An 18,802-nucleotide genomic window follows, 5' to 3' on the forward strand; every position below is an offset into this window, starting at 1 on the left:
CTGCACTGATGAATTTTGAAAGTCACACATAGGTGCACAGTTGTCGCATGAGTCTGTATACGCAGCGCAAAGGAACTTGACGTGAAAAAAAGCTGCAGCCGCTACATTGCAGCACTTCGTATACAGAATCCAGAATCGTTCACACACAGATATACAAGTATCACAATTATTAAAATAATCAGTGCAGTCGTATTCAGTTGCAGGCGAAAAGTCCCGGAGTTTTCGCCGTCATCGCTTGTTTTGCCTCTGGAAAAGTATTGCGCTCGTCCCCGCTTTTTGCCCTATTCAAATTGCAAAGGACATGAGAACGCGTCCCAGCGAAACTCAAATCGGCGAAAAGTCTTGTCAGATTTGGGGAAATCATCCTGACACCCCCCAAAAGATGCACTGACATGGAGGATCACTATGGATGCCCCCGAATAGCCCTGCTGAAGGTATTTAGGGTGCTTAAATGCTCTCAGTTGGTGCTATTTAGCGTCTTTGCACATGTGGTGAAGAATAGCATTTAGCAGGGGTTTTTTTGCAAAAATAAGTAGTTCCAGCAAATTTGGGGTACATGAAAATGGGTGCAAGCATGGTAAAAATCCCTAAAGTGATGTTTTTAAAAACATAAAAAACGCACACTCAGCAAACACCTGCAATAAAAAAAAAAAAAAGCTTTGGCATACTTGAGGGACCCCCCTGGAGTCTATTTCGTTAGTTTTTAACTTTGTCCCCCAAGTTTTTTGCCCCCAAAACAAAAGTACTTTTTGGGGGTGGTAAGTAAATTTTTTTGTTATTATTTTTTTTTTTCTAACACCCTTTATCTTTGGGGGACTGTCCCAAGGCTGCAGGGGTGTTGCCACAACTTTGCACCCCAAACCCCCAATTCTGCACTTTTTTCCGCCTCCATTCAGAGAGTAATCTTTTCCGCTGGTTACAAGACGCAGACTCTTCGCACCGGCGAAAACTCTTTGCAGTTGAATACGGCGGAAAGACTCCAACTTTTTGCCGGCAATTGAATACGGCCTAGACGTGAAAAAAGGTGCAAGCTGAATCGAACTGGACCCAGCGGCTCATTTATGCCAGGTGTCTTCCGGCACATGGCATATTGAGGATAAGCGTATGAGGACACATTTGTATTTAATTTATTAGGATTATTTGTTTTATTTAATATATCATGCACTGAATATTAATGTACCAAATAATAACATTCAGCTTTAACCACCACCTCTGGATAATAAGTCACTTTATAGATTCCATTGTAGATTTAGGCGATGCGGGCATATTTGCATTAAGGATATATTTGGTTCATTGTTGATGCTGTTGATTGATTTCTTTCTCTTGTGTTTGATTTGGTTGGCGGAGTCTGTCTGGCGGAGTTATGGAAGGTTACCCTCTGTGTTCCCCACCTGTCCAATATATGCAGATGAGTTCCAGCAATCAGAGAGCGGCATAATTATCCCTCTCTGGGTCTCTCAGCCGTGTTTACGTTTTTGTTTTCATGTTTATACTGACAACACTAAGCTGCGTGCTTATCCATATAAATACAAGGTTAACTCCATAGCGCACAAGTGCGAATAAATACCGCTAGCCATAAACCAGTCCTAATAAAGAAATTTTTTATTTTATTTTTTTACCGAATTTCATTTTGTTAGCCTGCACCACAACAGTTCATAAGGGACTAAGTGACACCTTGGAGACTGAACCAGTGTTAATGAGACTGTCTGTGTATCTCCAGTGACCACTGGCTCCTATTGGATTGCTTGTTGCTGTCTTCTGCATGCAGTTTGCTTGAACTGGCTGTGTATTGTTCCTTGAACCAATTCAAAAATACTTCACATTTTTTTTAAATGATTTAAAAAAAAAAAAAAAATTGAGAAAGCCGAACAAGTTGACCATATTATTGGTGGCTCGCACGTGTTAAAGCTTAAATTAATACATTTAAATTTATTTTTTTTTCTTTTTAAAAGGGAATTTTAAATACTGTAGTAAATAAACTGTTTAAATATGTAAAAAAAATATTTAAACATCTTAATAGTGCTTTAAAATCCTTTTTAACACAGACAACATTGTCAATTTGGATGTAGTACTGCAAACATGATTGTGGCTACTGAACCAGTGAAATTTGATTTTAGTTACAATCGGTCTAAAGTGATTAAGGATCTTTGCCCTAGAACAGTGTTTCCGAAACCCAGTATTCATGGACCACTCACAGTCCAGACATTAGTGATATCCCTGCTTCAGCACAGGAGGGTAAATCAAACTTGCTGGGGATAAATTAATGGATATCCTTAGTACCTGGGCTGTGAGTGGGCCATGAGAAACGGGTTTGGAAAACACTGCCCTAGAATGTTGATACAAGCTGCAAAATGGCTTCCTCCACTGTATAGGCATACCTCACCACAAAATACTATAGGTAATTTTTCCTTTGCAGTGACCCATGTTTGTGTTCCTAGGGGAGAATTCAATTGTTTTCTCGCGCCCAATCTCCTGTCTAAAGTGATGGGACTATATTTAGTTGTTTGTGGCAGGGTGCACGAGTTAATGGGTGCTGATTAGTTATGCACTAGATTTAGACGCATAAAGCCACCAAACCCGTGCCAAGTACTGAGCGCACTGGATGTGTGTGCCCAAAAGCCCGACTTTTTAGCAGGGTTGCATAAAATTGGATTTAAAAAAATAAAAAACGGATTTATTTGATTTAAATCAGATTTTTTTGGATTTGAATAGGATTTTTTAATAAAATATTTTTTTTGCAAGTAAACGTTTTAAATTTTTAAACGTCTATTTAAAAAAAAAATCTCTTTGGATTTTTTTTAAAAAAGAAGAGAATTTTTTTTTTTTTATGCAACCCTGCTTTTTAGCGGATATCTACTCACCTCCACAAGATGGTGCGAGCAGAAATAATGGCTGCCCATCGGCACAAACCATTGAATTGTTAGCATCACTTTAGACGGAACCTGCGGGCAGCGCAAAACAATTGATTTTCCCTCATAGTTATATGTAGATACATTATGCAGACTATTGGGCTTTACCTGTGTCCATATAATACCACTGGAATCTTATATCCTGTCTTTTCAGAAAGCGGATGTACAGGCTGGCAGTGCTATTATACTTTAACCTGTTCTTAGTGATAACTATAATTAAAGGGAACCTATCATATTTTTATTTATTTTTTTACTAAAGTTCTTATATACAGTATAGGGCAATTTTATTATTATTATTATTACTATTATTTTTTATCAAGTCCTTTTTCTATAGTGCCTACATATTAGGAAGTACTTTACAAAGAATATTTAAACAGCTAGTATCCGACCCAGTGGTTCTTATGGTTTATAGTCCCTACCACATTCATTAGTGTTAATATTTCTCAGAAGCCAATGAAACAGTCAGTACTGTAGGATAAAGCTGGCCACACACATAGCGATATTTGACATGATTTGGCAGATTTCGACAAATCGTGTAAAATATGCCAAAATCGTGAGTCCCCACGCACGATCACGATGCGATGCGCGTCCACGCTGGTCGCACATCGCATCGTCAGATCTGCCGTGCAGTAGGACAGATCTGACAATCTAGGACACGATGCACTGTGAAAGTCGGGATGCAGGAGAGATCGTATAAAGATTGGACACCAAATCGTGTGCAAATCGTGTAACACTCTGGAGAGTATCAAGGGAAATCGTACACATCGGCTGATCGTGAGCACATCACTATATGTGTGGGCACCTTAAGACTGGAGCAAATGTGGGAAGAAATACAAACTCCAGATAGGGCCCTTGTCATAATAAACCCGTGAACCCAGCACTGTGAGACCGTGAGTCGGGGCACATACTCCTGCGCCCCATATTAATTTTCTCTGTCTACAGAGTATTTGAAAAAAAAAAACGTAGCCTGCTCGAAACTCAGCATAGATCAGCAAGGGATTCACCTTCACACCAAATTAGGGAATTCAAAATACGGTGTGGGGTGTTCTTTCTAAACTCGCATATCCACTCCATGAGCAATATCTTCTAGTGTTTGCCCTGCAGTGCCGGGCTCAATGTCGTTAACGACATTGATCATCCACACTGAACGATACATCGTTCAATGCCAGCCCCTCCCTCATCTCGGTACTTGCAGAACCGAACGATATCGTCAGTCTGCCCTGCAAGTACAGGCGATGAAAGATATCGTCAATGGCCAGCGGGAGCTGGTCGTTGACTGCATACACACTGAACGATATTGCGGGCGATGAACGTTATCGTTCAAATCGTCCACTTTATCATTTAGTGGATATGTGCTTTTAGGCAGATAGAGGTTAGAAAAACGAATAAAAAAAAAAAAGTTTGTTTTTGCACAGTGCAAAAGGCACTTACTCAAAAGTGACAGGTTCTCTTTAATAATGCATTCATGGCAGGAAATGTGAAAGCCATATATATTCTTTTTCTTTGCAGACTTTTTTTTGTTGTTGTTTTGAAACCTTTCTCACACACCTTTTTAATAGTTTGCAATGTTTTGTGACGTGTTGCAATTACCCAAAGAAATCGGCATACCTATCAGCAAGAAAAATGTTGACTCTTGCTCTTATAACCTGCTTGTAGCCTGATTATCCAGCGGAAGCAAGCAGTCTCGAGGGTTAAAGCCCCAGGGAGGCCCTTAAACTTGCATGAACTGTAAGCAGGGTGACGTTGCCCACGGGATAATCTCTGTTACAGTTTTTACATGATCATGCTAATGGCATTACTGAAATTAAGTTTATATATTACTCAGTATGATTTATAGAATATGTACCACGCTGACCTCTGTGCTCTTTGCCTGTGGTCGGAACATGCAGATTAGAGGCAACGAAGCATTTGCAGGCCGTCCTGTGAGCAATTGATGCTTAAATACCTAGTAGCATAATAATGATTGACCCAACTGTGCTCTTCAAATGGCTGATAATGTGCTTGTGAGAATAGCTTCTGCCCGAGCACAGTGAAGTCTGTAATAAGCACTAGGCAGAAATATTTGGAATGTCATTGCCCTTCTATATATAGTGCATCCAGAAAGTATTCACAACGCTTCAGTTTTCCCACATTTTGTTATGTTACAGCCTTATTCCAAAATGGAATAAATTAATTTTTGACCCTCAAAATTCTACACACAATACCCCATAATGACAACGTGTAAAGTTTTTTTGCAAATTTAATAAAAAAAAAAAAACTAAGAAATCACATGTACACAAGTATTCACAACCTTTGCTCAATACTTTGTTGATGCACCTTTGGCAGCAATTACAGCCTCAAGTCTTTTTGAATATGATGCCACAAGCTTGGCACACCTATCTTTGGGCAGTTTCGCCCATTCCACTTTGCAGCACCTCTCAAGCTCATGGGAAGCGTCGGTGCACAGCCATTTTCAGATCTCTCCAGAGATGTTCAATTGGATTCAAGTCTGGGCTCTGGCTGGGCCACTCAAGGACATTCACAGAGTTGTCCTGAAGCCACTCCTTTGATATCTTAGCTGTGTGCTTAGGGTCGTTGTCCTGCTGAAAAATGAACCGTCGCCCCAGTCTGAGGTCAAGAGCGCTCTGGAGCAGGTTTTCATCCAGGATGTCTCTGTACATTGCTGCATTCATCTTTCCCTCTATCCTGACTAGTCTCCCAGTTCCTCCCGCTGAAAAACATCCCCACAGTATGATGCTGCCACCACCATGCTTCACTGTAGGGATGGTATTGGCCTGGTAATGAGCGGTGCCTGGTTTCCTTCAAACATAACGCCTGGCATTCACGCCAAAGAGTTTAATCTTTGTCTCATCATGGTCTGAGAGTCCTTCAGGTGCATTTTGGCAAACTCCAGGCGGGCTGCCATGTGCTTTTTACTAAGGAGTGGCTTCCATCTGGCCACTCTACCATACAGACCTGATTGGTGGATTGCTGCAGAGATGGTTGTCCTTCTGGAAGATTCTCCTCTCTCCACAGAGGAATGCTGTAGCTATGACAGAGTGACCATTGGGTTCTTGGTCACCTCCCTGACGAGGGCCCTTCTCCCCCGATCACTCAGTTTAGACGGCCGGGCAAATCTAGGAAGAGTCCTGGTGGTTCCGAACTTCTTCCATTTACGGATGATGGAGGGCTCTTTGCTCATTGGGACCTTCAAAGCAGCATATATTTTCCTGTACCCTTCCCCAGATTTGTGCCTCGAGACAATCCTGTCTCGGAGGTCTACAGACAATTCCTTGGATTTCATGCTTTGTTTGTGCTCTGACATGCACTGTCAAGTGTGGGACCTTATATAGACAGGTGTATGCCTGTCAAAATCATGTCCAATCAACTGAATTTACCACAGGTGGACTCCAATTAAGCTGTAGGAACATCTCAAGGATGATCACTGGAAATAGGATGCACCTGAGCTCAATTTTGAGCTTCATGGCAAAGGCTGTGAATACTTATGTACATATGATTTCTTAGTGTTTTTTTTTTTTTATTATTACATTTGCAAAAATCTCAAACTTTTTTACACGTTGTCATTATGTGGTATTGTGTGTAGAATTTTGAGGACAAAAATGAATTTATTCCATTTTGGAATAAAGCTGTAACATAACAAAATGTGGAAAAAGTGAAGCGTTGTGAATACTTTCCGGATGCACTATACTTGGCGATGCAAGCAGGGGCCAGGAAGACCTCCAAAACTAGTTATAGACTATTGGCATCCTTTCCGTTCATTGGCATTTGGGGGGGAATTCATTTGTTTTTGCCAGCAGATCTGACTTATGGGCATTCGACAGAGCAATTCAATTTTTGCTCCGTTCGGGCGCGATAGGCGTCGGCGTTTCTACTTGCACTCTCCAGTAGTAGCGAGCATAGAATCCAGTTGCCAAAAACATTGTAAATTTAGCCTTATTATTTTGCAAAAACATAGGAAACAAGTCGCCAATTAGGTGTAGTATTTTAGATGAATGTGGTGATGAGTGCAAGAGATTAAACAAAATAAACTCTTACTAAAGATATATTGATATTCTTATGCTTATCTGTGTATCTGGAAATTCAGTAGGTATCTGTCAACTTATAAATCCTTTCCTCTAATCCAAATGGAAACCTATAAAACAGATAAAAGCAGGCCTATAGCGTAATATGCAAACCTCGGGGTTATTTAGTGAAAGAATAGGCAAAAGATAAAAGGCGTACATCAAACATAAATAGAACCGCTAATCTGGTATTGTTCCAAAATAGATTCTAAGATTCAATTGAACGCAAATTAAATATCGCCGGGAGGGAGCTCCTGGAGCTATTCAATTCAGCGAGCTGTTAGGTTGGAGAATGCCCGTTCTCCCGCACCTTGCGCCTTAAACAGGGTGTTTAGTCGCAAGAACGCACATTCTCCGACTAAACTGCCCGGTGCAATACTGTTTCCGCCGTGCTAAGGGACAGAAAACAGCATCGCGCCTTTACTTTTGTCGGATTTCTGCTCTCACCCCTGGAGGGATGCGAGTAGAAATCCTTAACAGCGCACTGAATTGAATAGCTCCGGGAGCTCCCTCGCGGCGCTATTTAATTTGCGTTCAATTGAATTGAGCTGTAAGTAAGAGTTTTCCACAGATAAAACCACGTTTCGTCCTGTCAAGACTTAATTGCTTGGATCTACCTTCTGGTTCTGCCTTACTGTACTGGCCCATGTCTACTGGGGTTGGGTACGCGATCCCAGCGGTCAGAATGTCTGCGTGGGAATCTCGATGCAGGTAAGTAGCCTAATCCACCTTTCCCGCAGCCTAACCCTAACCCCCTCCACATGGATGTTGGGGAAAAACAACTTTTATTAAAAGCGAAGATCAAACCTTGCACTATTCACCACGTTTTCTGAAAGTGCCTCCGCGGCCCAATGTACTATGTATTTCCAGACGTGTGTGTGTGTGTGTGTGCGCATTACCATTAGCGGTCATTATTTTTGGACTATCTGGTGTTAACGTGCATATATTAGGAATTTGCGTTTTATGCATAATTTTTACGTTTGAGTGTACAGGCCATCTGCAGCAATGACATTTACACAGGTTTTTTTTTTTTTTGGGGAAGATTATTTTACTATGTCATCAATTGATAGCACTTTCTAATGTAAAGGTGCACCAATAAGTAATATACATCATAGATGCCATTTCTTAAAATAAAAACACCTAATACCTAAATATTGCTTGTGAAATATCCGTGCTCTCTACCTTCTGTCTCCCGCGATCCTGTACTGGTCTCTCGCATTGGTTTTCTCGCTGGCTTGTACAGCGCTAGAACTGTATTATTATTCCAGCCACGTACTGGCAGCCTAATGTCACATCATAGGGTAACCTTTGGTACATTAAAAGCTTTTTTTTGTTTTCAGCAGATTATCCCACTACATCTAAAACACTTGTTGGGTTACTCAGTGCTTTTTTATGTCCATAGAAACAGCTGCCAGTACTCAGCTAAAGTTACAAGTTTATATAAGGTCTATAGTAGCTCCCTTATGCTGGACAAGTTGTCTGACACTTATTTTATCTATTTGTTTCTGGAACTAGTTCAAACCTGTCATTGGGCTTCATTCAGTTCAGCGCAATGTTAAATAGTCCCAGGAGGGTGCTCCCGAAGCTATTTAATTCACTGCGCTGTTTAGTACGACTAAAGGATTTCTTCTCGTAACCCCCTCTGAGGGTGCCAGGGGAACTCCGACAAAAGTGTCGACCGCGCGGCTGTTTTCTTGTTTAGCGCGGCGCTAACAATCTCGCATCTGGTACTTTAGACGGAGAATGCCAGTTCACGCGACTAAACGCCCATGTTAAGTCGCGAGAACCGGCAATCTCTGACTTAACTGCCAACTGTCGGACCAAACAGCGCGGTGAATTGAGTAGCTTCGGGAGCTCCGTCCTGGAGCTATTCAGCATCGCACGGAATTGAATCGAGCCCATTGAGTACCATCAGAAAAGCATTGGGTTATATAACAATGAGCCACTAGCAAAATTTTTAAATAGTATGAAAATATGTTGAATAAGTAGTCTTTGGGGAGGGCAGTACTTTGCTACGTACAGGTCAACTGTATTGACTAGCAATAATTCATCCTGTCCCCACATGAGTCCAGCATATATTGGCTGTTTATATATTTATTCTTAAACACGTTTTTAAGGCATCCGATAACTAGACCTAGTACAGGAGATAGAAAACATCCCGCACGGGGGAGTGATAAAACAGTCATTAAAATATTTATAGCATAACATAAAATATATCAATAAACAAGAATAGCCGATGCCACATTTTCAATGGAGAGGAGAGAAGGGGGGAGTAGAGTGGGGGGATCTCAGTAGAGAGGAGGGAACTTTGGGGTACAAAGGACACAGACAGTGGTGACGTATAGGAGTGAGACAGTAATTAGACAATGTCTAGATAGACACCAGATGTTAGACAGGGAAAAAAGTTTGACACAGACAAAAGTCAGACACACTAAAGTTAGACATATAAAAAGGTCGGCAGGGTCAAAAGTTCGACATGAAATTGATCGACACAAAAATGGTCGACAATTTTTTTTTCTTTTTTTTTAGCCCTAATCTTCACCCTAACCCTCCCCCTGGTGCCTAACCGTCTGGGTAAGTGCCTAACCCTAACCCCCCAGTAAGTGCCTAATCATAAAAAAGAAAAAAAAAGGTGTCGACCATTTTTGTGTCGATCATTTCATGTCGAACTTTTGACATGTCTAATGGTGCATACATACGGTCCGATTTTTCTTCAGATCTTAACGATAACGATTTGAAAAACCGTTCATATCTGAAGGAAAATCTGACATATCTGTCAGATGAACGATCCCGTTGGTCAGATAACGATATCTGGCATCTGATGTGTTTGCAGTCAGACTTGGACGATTCCATTCATTTTAATGCAGTCAAAAATCGTTCAATCTTTCAAATCGTTCAAATCTTTGGTAAAATTGTTCTTCTGACAGATCTGTCAAATCTGACCGTGTGTATGCTCCATACCTTTAGTGTGTCTGACTTTTTTCCGTGTCGAACTTTTATCCTTGTCTAACTATTGTAACACCTGGTGTCTATCTAGACATTGTCTAACTAATTACTGTCTGTCTGTCTATAGTCGGGAACCCCACAGACAGATGAGCAGATAGGACAACGAGAGATGAACCCTTAGATCAGGAGAGCAGGGATATAATTATATTGTGTTCACGGACGCCACGTCTTGTAGAAGGCATCAGGGCAGCCTCATAGGAAGTATTTGCTCCATTTCATAAACAAACCAGATATTTTGAAGAAGAGCAGTAACAGAAGGAGGATCTGTGTCTATCTGTTTATTATATTGCTAGCTGTTGTCCGCGGCTTCGCCCACGATGAAATCGCTTCTGCCAACATTTTATTTGAGGAATTATAGTTGTATTATTTCTTCTTCGGGGTCCATGGGGTCCACAGCCATTACGTTGGGGTATGAATCCCGGTCACCAAACAGTTAACACAAACGAGCTCTCTGCTCCCAGGATGCATCGGGGTTCCTCCTCATATACCCCATCCCCCTGCCTCAGGTAGCCAGTTCTTCCTGTTTTTTGTGCTTACCACATAGACAGTGGGACTGCGGGAGCAGTCCTGCAGACAAGTAACAAAAAAAAAAAAAGAGCATTTTACTCTCTATCTCAGCGGGTGGTCTGAACTGTCCTGGAAGCACCCTCGCGCCTGATTGGAGGCGCACAGGCCACGCGCTGCAACTACCTCCTCCGGCACCGCTAGCCTTGGCAGGTCCATGGCTGTGGATTCGGCAGGGGCTCTCATGCCCTGGACCGCAACCGGATCAAGGGGATAGCAGGTGGTTGCTGCGGCCGCTGACGCCGGGACCACGCGGCGGTCCGGCCTCTGGCGGTGAGACTGGCCGGAGGGGCGCTGCAGTCAGGAGGCATACGGCTTGTTCTCCTAGCCTAGACTGCCGGGATTTGATGTTCCTGATCAGCCGGGGCTTGTGGCGGCGGCCAGGTCAGTTTACCGGGCAGGTCCAAGCAGCATAGGGGAGGTATGCCCCTCCCCCAATCCACACGCTAGTTCAGTCCTCTGGCACAGTTGATTGTGTATTGCTCCTCCCAGCCTCCATATAGGGCAGCCAGCGTGTATGTCAGTTGCTCTCTGAACGCTGCTCCTACAAGAGAGGACGCTGGGCAGTCTCCCTGTATACCTTGCCTACTGCTGGTCTAGGTCTTTACAGGGCTCTATCCTACCTAAGCTGAGGCTGATTATGGTAGTGAGAGCTTATATGCATATGGCTCGCAGAGTATTTATACATGACATGTGATTGTTTATGGATACTGTTTCTTCTGTAAAAGAACTGTAATTCCTGTATACTGTCACTGTCTCTCCCCTTCCCTTGCTACAGGTGTGTGTGGGTTGAGAGTAGACAGCATCACATAAACGCTCAGAACCAGTGGCATAGTGTTATGTCTAAGGAGTCTGAGGGTCAGGTGGCGGGAGCCCCGTTGCTGATATCCTGTGTAGCCTGCAAGGCAGGATTGTCCCCACAGGACTTTCTACAAAATGGGCTTTGTGGGAACTGTTTCAGACAGCCACCACACCAATTAAGTTTGCCTGTTTCAGGCCCTGAGCCTCCTTGGGCATCACTTTCTCAGATTATGGCTCAGGTGGCGGAACGGCTGGCTGCCCCGGTACCACCGGTTTGGGGTTTGCCTCAGCAGATGCATCCTATGCCCATGATGTGGCCGCCTTGGATGGACCCTGCTGCTGGTAAGGTTATGGCATCCTCCTCTGGGTTTTTCTGCCTTAGGCTGTCAAGCCAAAGCAGCCTAAATCTAGGCGCCATGTACTGCCTTACATGGGTGAGTACTCCAGTGCCTCCTCCGAGGAAGAACAAGCACAAGACTCTTCGAGCCCCCCTGTTCAAGCGCCAGAAGGTGGTTAAGGCAGAATTCCCAAAGTCTGAACATTTATCAGAAGTTATGGAGGAAGCCTGGGTCCGTCCGGATAAGATAAGCCATTCGTCTAAAAGAATGGCGCTTCTATATCCTTTTCCAGCACTGTGCCAAGTGGGCGAATCCACCATCAGTTGATGCACATGTGGCACAGCTGATTAAACGTACCACTTTGCTAATCCCAGCAGTTTCGCTGAAGGAAACCACGGATAGGAGACTGGAGACTTGTCTCAAATCTATTTTCTCTTTCATCCACTAGGGGACACTGGAGGTGCTTACGCTGGGGTATAGAGGTGTGGATAGCTGGAGCTGGCACTAATTAATTCAAAAGTGTGAAGCTCCTCCCCCCTCTATTCCCCACCAGCCCTCAGTTTAGAAAATGTGCCCTAGGAGCTGGTCACTACAGGCTGTGCTCCAGCAATACATTTAATTCTATTTATTTTTTATGCGTCTTTTACACTACAGGTACCCTTCGCCACCTATATCAAAGGTGGGGTCCGGGTACTGGGCGCCCTGGTTTTTTAATACGAAAATAAAAATTAGGAAGGAGTGCACAGGGCTTATTCTAAAAGCACCTGACAGCTCCTTATCGCCCCAGCAAGCCTTCACACAGCATGAAGCTAAAGAAGAGAAGGCTTTGCTGCATGGAGAGAGAGACTTCAGGGACACGCAGTGAGTAACAGCTGCGCATTCCCCGGCCCCCTACACGCTGCCCGGCGCTGACACAGCTTATAAGTCTGTTGTTATTAGAATAGCGCTTCAGCGCGGCTCCCGGCTCTAGCATTCCCCGCTTATGCCCGACAGTGTAGCGCGGAGGGGGAAGGTAATGCCGCTAATAGCAGCCATAATGGGAGCCCTTAGGGCATGTAGAAGGGGCGGAGCCTAGCCAGCGCGCGCTCTCTCTCCTCTACACGCGGCAGACAGCTGTGTAAAACAGTGTGCCTGCCGTTTTCTTCAATGAATAACTGCATCTCTCCCTGATTCAGGAGGTGTGCAGCATATGTAACAGAAGGCTGGATTCTCTTGCTCCAGGCATCCCTAGACTACAGGATCCTTCACAAAGAGGGCTGTGAGTGCTACTGAGGTGCATTTAGCAAAGAGCAGGGAATTTATTGCTATGGGAGGGTGTCTTCTCTCTTAATCAGCCTTCTGTCTCTGTATACTGTCTGCATCTGTACAAGTATACTGTCTCCTTATTTCTGCACTGTCTGTGTGGGTGATGTATAAATGTCTAAGGCTTCTCAAAAGACGTTTGTTTGTTCCAAGTGTAGCAACAAGCAGACCAAGGCACATTTTATGGGCTCCACGTTAGGTGATGCTTGTTTAGTTATGGATATTACTAACTCATCCACCCCTCCATGGGCTGCTGACATGGTAGGTGTTATGACAGAATTAAGGAGGCTCGTAAGTCTCATCCCCCCTGGGTGGCAGGGTTAACCAAGTCTCTAGGCAGCCAGGTAAAGGTTAGCCTATGGGCACACCACCCTGAACACGCCTGATCTCGTCTGATCTTGGAAGCTAAGCAGGGTATTGTCTGGTTAGTACTTGGATGGGAGACCGCCTGGGGATACCAGGTGCTGTAGACTTAAAATGGGTACCACTGCTACTATTCCCTTCACTTCCTACTCAGAAGCGTCCTCTTATAACCGTCCTCCAATCAGTGGATTCGTAAGAGGTACTCCTCGCACATGAGGATACCGAGGAAGGTGAATTACAGGAAGTTTTGAATGATGTCGGTCAAAACTTAGGATGGGTGGAACCTCTAATTCAGGCGGCAGGCTGATCCTTAATGTACCTGAGGATATTGTTCCTGCTTCCCATGAGTATGAGTTATTCACTGAACCACCAAAAAGGTCGTCAGTTTTCCCGTTCTCAAAACAACTTCAACAGCAGTTTTCAGTGGCCTGGAAACATCAGGATAAGAGGTTCCAAAATTCCTCGTCGGTTCCCGTCCAGCTATTTTCCGTCATCTATGATGGAAAAGTGGGAAATCCCCTACCCTGTTGATGCGTCTGTTTACCGTCTCTCAAAAAAGGCTGCGCTTCCAGTATGGGGGGCTACATTGCTGACGGACCCTGCTATCATAAGTTGGAGTCAAAGCTAAGGTGTATTTATACTGGAGCAGGGGCTCAGTTTAGACCTACGCTTATTACCGCCTGGGTTAACCAGGCTGTGGTTTGCTGGACTGATCAGTTCATTTCGGGTTTGGATCTACTAGCAAAACACATCCGTGAGTCTGCAGTTTATCTAGGAGAAGCATCCAAATATATCAGTCAGTTCAATATCCGCTTATGCTATTTCTGGCCGCAGAGTCTTGGCAGGCCGACGTTACCTGGTTGCGTTCTTGGCAGGCCAACGCAGAATGCACACTGGTGACATGCTTTTTGGGCCGGCATTAGATGGATATCTTGGGCCACTGGGGGTAAGTCTTCCTTCCCCCCTTCAACGGCTCTGGTTCCCAGATGAACTTACAGAGGACGCGCGTTTCAGTCTTTTAGTGCGCACACAGACCATTCGTGGTAGATCTTGAGGTGCTCCCACTCAGACAAGGGGTGGTAGAGGTCTACTACATACAGTTGCACGTAGATGGGAACCGATGCCAGCTGAGCAACAGGTGGCATGACGGTCTTCCGTCCCACCTGGGGTCTCCTGTGGTGGGAGCTCGCTTATAGAATTTTCAACAAGTTTGAAACTAAACCTCTTCAGACCCATGGATTCACAAACTGCTTTCCCTGAGGTACCAAATAAACTTTGAATTCTCCCCTCCAGTTCAGTTCGTCACTACGAGTCTGCAAATACCTACGGAAGGTTCTACAAGAGACTAGCCAGTCTCTAATATTATCGGCTGTGATAGTTCCGGTTCCAGTGAATCAATATAGGGTTTTTACTCAAACCTTTTTGTAGTGCCCAAACCGGATGGTTCGGTCAGACCCATCTTAAACTTCAAGTCCTTAAACCGGTACCTGAAGTTGTATCGTTTTAAAATGGAGTCTCTTCAGTCTGTCATAGCAAGCTTAGAACCAACGGAGTTCCTGATATCCCTGGATATCAAAGATGCCTATCTTCATGTTCCAATATGGGAACCGATTCGGGCCTTCCTGCGCTTTGCCATATTGCAAATCACTATCAGTTTCGGGCCTTGCCATTCGGAATATCCTCTGTTCCACGCATTTTCACCAAGATTATGTCAGTTATGATTGCTCATCTTCGGTCATCAGGACTGAACATAGGCCCTCATTCAGAGCCGCTCGCTATTTGCGGTCGTTCGTTTTCTAAAAAGGGGTGGCTATTCAAATGAACTGTTCGCACTTTGCGGTCTGTACACGCCTCTAAGTCTGAACGAGCGAGCAAAACATGCGAACGTAAATTTGAAAAATACGCCCCCTGGCCGCTCGCACCATACGTCATGTTCGCCATTTATTAGATTAATCGAGTACATCGAACAGCGTCTGAACTGCTCGCTATTCTTGTGGTTGGTTTTTTCAACCACTATTTTGCGAGCAGTTCTGAGTTAAAAAAAACCAAGTGGCGTGGTCAATGACGCTGCTGGATTAATTATGCACTCCCTTAAAACGCCCGTTTTGACCTTTAAGCACGCCTGCGATCGGATTTCCACTCCCCGTTTTCAAGCACCTTCCCCTGTTACCACCCACATACGCCTCATTCTGTCACTCAAATTAGCAGGCATTCGCTATTTTGCGAGCACATGAATTTCGGCCGCACTGACTGGTTCGCGCATGCGTATAACGATCCGTACGCATGCGCAGTTGGGCAAACATCGCTCGGAGCGAACGAGCTGCCGCTTACGAGTGGCTCTGAATCAGGCCCATAATTCCTTATTTGGACGACCTATTAATCAAAGCTCCATCAGAATTCCTTCTCTTGGACCACACCTCACTGACTTACTGTATCATACTCTAATCACAGCACGGTTGGACAAATCTCACTCCATCCCAGAGACTTCTGTTTCTGGGGATAATTCTGGATACGGCATCACAGAGGATTTTCCTTCCGGAAGACAGAGCCCGGTATATCCGGTTGCTAGTTCAGTTAATTCTCAGACCATAGAAGGTGTCCATGCTTCTTGGCGTCTTTTGGGGAAGATGATAGCTGCCTTCGAGGCACTATAATTCGAATCGACTGATCTGTTTGAACCTGGCTACCAGGGTAGCTCTCCTCTGGTGAACGCAATCCGCCAATCTCTTAGCAGTGGTCCTTGACTATCAATTTCAGGGTCATTGACCTCCTCTGGAACAACGGTGGCCCATAAAGGTGTTGGAACTCAGAGCGTTTTCCAATGCTCTCACAGAAGCAACACAGTTCTGACGTCTCTTCTGGTAAGAGTTCAGTCAGACAATGCGACAGCCGTTGCATACATCAACCGCCTGGGCGGGACTCGTAGTTGCATGGCCATGCGAGAAGTAACTCAGATTCTCAGGTGGGCTGAGAGTCAGTCGGCGATCCTGTCGGCAGTTTTCTTCCCGAGAGTAGACAACTGGGAAGCAGATTACCTGAGTCGTCATTATATCCATCCCGGGGGATGGAAGCTTCACCTAGACGTGTTTCAGGCTCTAGTACGGTGCTGGGGGTCATTCTCGGGCGGATCTTATAGCGTCTCGATTAAATCATCAGCTCCCGGTATACGTGTCACGGACTCTGGATCCGCAGGCGGAGGCGGTCAACGCTCTGACAGTGCCGTGGACTTACAACTTCATTACCGGTTTCCTCCTATTACACTTCTTCCTCGTATACTACGAATAAAACACGAGTCAGCCTCACTCATTCTCGTTGCTACGAAATGGCCTTGGTGTAGTTGGTTTTCGGACCTTCGGTCCCTCTTGGCAGACGAGCTGTGGCCCCTTCCTCTTCACCCGGACCTTCTGTTGCAGGGTCTTTTCGCACACCCCAACTTAGCACAGCTGTGTTGATGGGGTGGCTCTTGAGACCGATATTTTAAGACGCAGAGGCATCCCAGACTCTATTATTCCCACCATGCTTCGCGCCAGAAAGCCTGTTTCGGCTGCGCATTATCATAGCATCTGGCGATCTTATATTTCATGGTGTTTCGGTCGGGGCCTTCCGTCTAGGACTTATCGATTATCCCTGTTTTTGTTTCTTCTCCAGACGGGATTAGATTCTGGCCTTCACCTTGGAACTCTAAAAGGGCAGGTTTCTGCTCTTTCCATTTCTTTCAAGGAAATTTGGCTCTCATTCCTGTGTGCAGACGTTCCTTCAGGAGGTCTTGCGTGTGCAGCCTCCTTTTGTGCCTCCAATAGCACCCTGTTATTTGATCTTGGTACTCTGGTCTTTTCAGTCTTCCATGTTTGAACCCTTGGAGGAGGTTGATATTAAGTTTTTGTCTTGGAAGACAGTACTCCTCCTCACTTTGGGCTTCAGCTCACAGCCTCGGAATTGGGGTTTCTGTCCTATAAGCTTCCTTACCTTGTGTTTCATGAGGGTGGGGCGGAACTCAGGACAGTAGCCGCTTTCCTTCCTAAGGTGGTGTCGGTTTTCCACATAAACCAACCTATTGTGGTGCCTTCTTTCATAGAGGAGTCAGGTGTTCCTTCTACCCTCGTGGTTGTTCGTGCTTTTCACATTTGTTTCTTGGACGGCGTCCCTCCGCAGACCGAGGGTCTTTCTGTCCATGATGCTGTTCGGAGGGCTTGGCCAGCTTCCAAAACAGACGTTGGCTCGTTGGTTTATACTGACTATCCGTCAGGCTTATGTCAACAGTGAGTCGGCCTCCTTGGTCTTTTTCGGCTCCTTCCACACGTTCTGTGGGTGTGTCGCGGGCGGCCGGTAGAGGTGCCTCCACCTTGTAATTGCGCTGTAAGACCACTTGGTCTTCTGTTCACACGTTTGTGAAGTTTACAGATTTGATACGTTTGCGGCTTCAGCATCAAGTTTTGGCCACCTTGTTCTGCAGGTTTCCTCAGAGCGCTCCCGCCTGTAGGGGAAAGTTTGGGACGTCCCCAGCGTAAGCACCTCCAGTGTCCCCTAGTGGATGAAAGAAAAAATGGGATTTTGGTACTTACCGGTAAATCCCTTTCTCTGATTCCACAGTGGACACTGGACGCCCACCTCAGTGCTCTTCGCTTGCCTGTTAGTTCCGTATGTTGTATGGTTTTGTTGTGTGATATTTCTCCTGTTCACTCCTATTGTCCTCCATCTCCTCTCGGTCTTCATTTTCTAAACTGAGGGCTGGTGGGGAATAGAGGGGGAGGAGCTTCACACTTTTGAATTAATTAGTGCCAGCTCCAGCTATCCATGCCTCTATACCCAAGCGTAATCACCTGCAGTGTCCCCTGTGGAATCAGAGAAAAGGATTTACCGGTAAGTAACAAAATCCCATTTTTTCGCTGGCAGGAACGGCCACCTGCCCAGCTATGGCCACTGCCTGGGTAGCAAGAGCTATTGAGGAGTGGGCCATGACTCTAACGGAGTCTTTACCAGATGCCTTTAAGGAGCAACTGGATATGATCTCCTTTATTAGAGAAGGGGCCTCTTATTTGGGTGATGCCGCCTTGGATCAAGGGATCCTTTCCTCTAAAGTTTCAACTGAGTCCGTGGTGGCACATAGGATCCTCTGGTTGAAGGATTGGAGGGCAGATGCCGGGTCCAAAAAGGCCCTAGAATTCCTTCCATTCATAGGAGGTGCTCTCTTTGGTCCAGAACTGGACAAAATTGTATCCTCCATGGCAGCCTCAAAGACTGCAGGTTTGCCATCAGCAACCTCATCCAAATTGAGGAGGGCGTCCTTTCGGGGGTTTCGGCCACAGGGCAAGGCCAAAGGTCAGCCCTCACCGAGATTTCCACCAAGAAAGGCAGGACCCAGGAAGCCCTGGCAGAACAAACGTCCAGGATATAGGGTCCAGGATAAACCAGTGGCCTGATGGGACGGGCCTCCCCCTGGGGGATCCCAGGGTGGGGG

At 45.2% G+C, this 18,802-nt stretch overlaps 1 protein-coding gene and 1 pseudogene across 7 annotated transcripts in view; both read left to right on the plus strand.

Annotated features, from left to right (window-relative positions):
- Nucleotides 1-18,802, plus strand: part of KCNAB2 (potassium voltage-gated channel subfamily A regulatory beta subunit 2) — a 244,950-nt gene that overhangs the window by 23,461 nt on the left and 202,687 nt on the right. The gene's annotated exons all lie outside the window — the stretch shown is intronic.
- Nucleotides 13,336-13,454, plus strand: LOC148505768 (5S ribosomal RNA; annotated as a pseudogene).

The sequence above is a fragment of the Taudactylus pleione genome, unplaced genomic scaffold (assembly GCF_031769625.1).
Source record: "Taudactylus pleione unplaced genomic scaffold, aTauple2 ptg000437l, whole genome shotgun sequence".
NCBI classification, from domain to species: domain Eukaryota; kingdom Metazoa; phylum Chordata; class Amphibia; order Anura; family Myobatrachidae; genus Taudactylus; species Taudactylus pleione.